The sequence below is a fragment of the Phocoena phocoena genome, chromosome 19, assembly GCF_963924675.1.
Source record: "Phocoena phocoena chromosome 19, mPhoPho1.1, whole genome shotgun sequence".
Classification (NCBI taxonomy): domain Eukaryota; kingdom Metazoa; phylum Chordata; class Mammalia; order Artiodactyla; family Phocoenidae; genus Phocoena; species Phocoena phocoena.
Genome location: NC_089237.1, coordinates 33,061,543 through 33,065,717, shown reverse-complemented (window position 1 = coordinate 33,065,717; position 4,175 = coordinate 33,061,543). Strand labels below are relative to the sequence as shown.

Sequence of the window (4,175 nt, the reverse complement as noted above, 5' to 3'; positions counted from 1 at the left end):
TAGATAAAATACTTAACTTCCTGCAACACAAACCTTGGTTTTCACACTCATTAGAACATTTTAGAATTACTCAAACATGAGAATTGAAAATGTGTGTGCTATTTGGAATAGAACTACTGAATTTATTCTCCAGAAGAAAAGGCAGACCTGAAACATCACGTTATTGGAGCACTTCAAACATGCTGACAAGTTCTTATCTTCTAAACTTCCATGAAAGCTGCTTGCACAAACCATTTAACAAATATCTGCCCCTGTTAAACAAGCCAGATATCTGACGTATTAAGGAAGTCAGAAGCTGGTCACTTCACTTCTTTCTGTTGCCTCCAGCTGCTAGAATACTGGCAACTCACATAAATATGTATAATGGATCCATGTAGACTCCCAGCATTGAACTGATGGGATCACATTTTAACTCCATACACTGGTACTCTTCTGCATGCTTGATTACTTTCTGTGTGTCATACAGAAGAAACATGCTGAAAAGAATTAATCCACCATAAATTGCCACTGAGTACAGAGTGGCACCAGCCACAGTGGTAGGTGGAAGAAACATAGATCCCAGTGAGGACAAAAAGACGAGACCCAGGCCCATGCTCACTGGTGTTCCCATGTTCAGAAACTTCTCGCTGGGCACACACATGGCCACGGTGGAGAGGCCTCCCACAATGCCAGCTGTGTACCATGCACCTCTGATGAGAAGAGGCCCCTGTAACATCATCAGAGGAGCCACCACTGCACCCATCACATCGGAAAATAATAACCAAGCAAGATGCTTTGGGCCTGGGCTCCTGTCATATGATGTCGACTGTACCAGCATTCCAGTTCCAATCATGGCTGCATGACAACTGGTGCAATCAAAGGTTGCACCAGTTGTCACCCAAGAGCCTCTCATCACCCAGTTCATGAGAGCAGGAGTTCTGCTCACTGCCAGGGCAGACAAAGCTGTTAAACCAATACTTCCTTCTAAGTACATATAGGTGGAATTAATTCTACCCTTCACATACGGAGGCCAAATTATAGCCTTTTCAATAGTGCCAATCTCATTAGACATTTCCAAGCCACAGTAGCACAGAACACCAAAACAGACAGCATTCCCTCTAGCAATAAAACATCTCATCTGATCAATTTTAAATATTTTTTCCAATGATGGTTCCAAAGCTGCCTCTTTTGAGTCCTTGGCCAGTTTTCCCATGCCAGATCCCAAGTCTTGTCTTGGTGGCATATTCCCTGCTGGGTGTGAAGAGCCATCGATTCTTCGTGATGGAATTCTTCACAACAGGGGAGGCCTTGGTGAAAGCTGGGAGGAAAACTCTGGAAGGTAGTGTCCAGAGACACACGAGTCTTGTGGCCAGTATGATGGTGCACCTGGTTTACCAAGCAGATCTGAAATGCGCAGTTTGCGTTCCGGGCGGCGAAAGGCAACCAGGCACACTTCCCGTGCCCTCCGCCTGCCTCTTACTCGATAATTTTTACTTAATAAAAATTGCGTTGAGCTAAACTCTTAGGCTATATGAACAGAAATCAGGGAAGGAAAAGATGAGTAGAACTATGCTAAAGTCTTCATCTTAAATAGGAAAAACTCAACAAACAACTTCTTAACGTCAGCAATTGGAGAACAATTTTGTAGCTTGCTTTCAAAAGTATTGACAAGAACTGTTGCACCATGCCAGTCACCCACTTTTAGGGTTAGCAAATTTTATCACTTTCCTGGTCTGCCTTCCTCTCTTCTGCTGTCTTTTCCTTTTCTGGTTAGAAGTGTTTCACATGCATGATGACATTTTATATTTCTTTATCCGAATATGATACCATCTGGAGGCATTCTGCATTCCTTTTGGCTTTGGACTTTTTATAACCTGTGATCAGAATATAGATGGTTAAAGATGCCTACTTTATCCAGTTTCCTATGTAGGATTTATGTAATGTTAGTGCTCATTTATTTTGATATGGAGATTGAACTTGAGAGTCTATGCATGGATTTAAGCTGTACACTTAGCTCCAGGATACAGAGAAAGCTCAATGCAACTGAAACCTTGATAGTGTTGATTGGCAGGATGCCAAAGGCAATCTAGAGGGAGTTATAAGCACCAGATGGAATAACAGAAATTCCTGGTGGTTCTACATTCAAAACATCAAATATCTAAACCTTTCTTACTAACTTCACTGCTTCTACTTTACTGTTACTGACAATTGTAACTAGTTGACCTACTCACTCACCCTTCCCCACTCCCTCACCCAGTCTATTCTCAACACAATAATCTGAGTGGAGCCTTTAAAAACAAATCAGACCATGCTCAAAACCTTCTAGAGAGATATATGCACTCTTGATACTACGTATGAAATAGATAACTAATGAGAACGTACTGTATAGCACAGGGAACTCTACTTAATGCACTGTGATGACCTAAATGGGAAGGAAATCCAAAAAAGAGAGGATGTATGTATATGTATTTTACTGTATTTTACAGTACAGTAGAAACTAATACAGCACTGTAAAGCAACTATACTCCAATAAAAATTAATTTAAAAAAACCTTCTAGTCACTTCTCATTTCACTCCAGCAAAAGTCAACATCCCTACAATGACAGCAAAGCACCACACAGGGGACCTGACCTACCTCTCCTCTCATTTCCAAACACTTCCTCCCTCACCTGTTCTGCTCCAGCCACATTGATGTTCCTAGTCACTCCCAGCTCAGGATCTTAGCACTTGATGTTCTGTCGGCCTGAAATGTTCCTCCTCCAGTTATCCGCATGGCTTGTTCCCTGACTTCCTCAAGTCACTGCTAAAATGTGACCCTAGGAGAGGGGCTTCCCATGACCACTCCTTATAAGGTAGTCAGTCATCCCCCTGCCCAGGGCGCTCCCTTTCTCCCTTATTCTTCTTTCGTATTCTCCATGGCACTTGTTCACATCTGACTCACTCCAAGTGCTGTAATGTATTTTGTTAGATTATGGCACCTCTATTAGAATGCAGCTTCATCAGGGCAGGCAGGTTGTTCCGTGCATGGCTGGATCCAGGCACACTGCCCAGAATACGGCACAGGAAGCACTGAGTATGTATCTGGGGATGGTCACCACAAGTACACCTCTTGGCTTTCTTGGTAAAATCTCAGACTCTTTATTACGAGATAATGGTCATGAAAAGAGACCTCCGTGACAGGGGACTGGAGAAAATATAATGAGGAGAAAGATCCTAGCTGGGTGTTGTGGGTTGAATTGACTGTGTCTCCCCAAATTCATATGATGAAACCCCAACCCCCAGTACTTCAGAATGTGACTGTGTTTGGAGAAAGGGCCCGTAGAGAAGTGATTAAACTAAAATGAGGTCATGAGGGTGGGTCCTCATCCAATATGGCTGTTGTGTTTATAAGAGGAAATTTGGACACACGGGGAGACACCAGGGATGTGCACACAGGGGAAAGGCCATGTGAGGACTCAGTAAGAAGGCGGCCATCTGTAAGCCAAGGAGAGAGGCCTCAGGAGAAACCAAACCTGCCAAGCCCTTGGTCTTGAACGTCTGGCCTCCAGTTGTGAGAAGAAAAATTCTGTGGTTTAAATCACCCAGTCTGTGGTATTGTTATGGCAACCCTAGCAAATGAATATACCTAACTTCAGGGAAAACTGATATTTTGAGTTGGACTTACAAATGCCTGGGTCTACTTGTATATATGAAGCCAAATGGAAACACAAGCTCATTAAAGGTTTCTAAAGGTCCAGTTGTTCTAGAGAGTTCATGATTACTAAGAAACAAAGGTGTCCTACTAGTAGCAATTGTATAGAGCTAGGTTGACTTCAATCCTAGAATAATGAAGGCTCCCCTTAGGGGCAGACCACGACTATCATTGTCATCACCATTGATACCAATGCTGCCCTACCATGTGCCAGGTCCTCTTCCAATGATTCCCATGTGTGCATGGAGTCATCCAATACTCACAATAGCTCTGTGAAAGTTTATCACCTCATTTTACAGATGAGAAAACTGAGAGACAGGTTGACAAAGTTGCCCAAGGTCATATATTTTTTTATTTTATTTTATTTTTTGCGGTACGTGGGCCTCTCACCGCTGTGGCCTCTCCCGTTGCGGAGCACAGGCTCCGGACGCGCAGGCTCAGCCGCCATGGCTCAAGGGCCCAGACGCTCCGCGGCACGCGGGATCTTCCCGGAGCGGGGCACGAA

At 43.7% G+C, this 4,175-nt stretch overlaps 1 pseudogene; it reads right to left on the bottom strand.

Annotated features, from left to right (window-relative positions):
* Nucleotides 1–304: 304 nt before the first annotated feature.
* LOC136139098 (growth hormone-inducible transmembrane protein pseudogene) lies at nt 305–2,668 on the bottom strand (annotated as a pseudogene).
* Nucleotides 2,669–4,175: the final 1,507 nt, after the last annotated feature.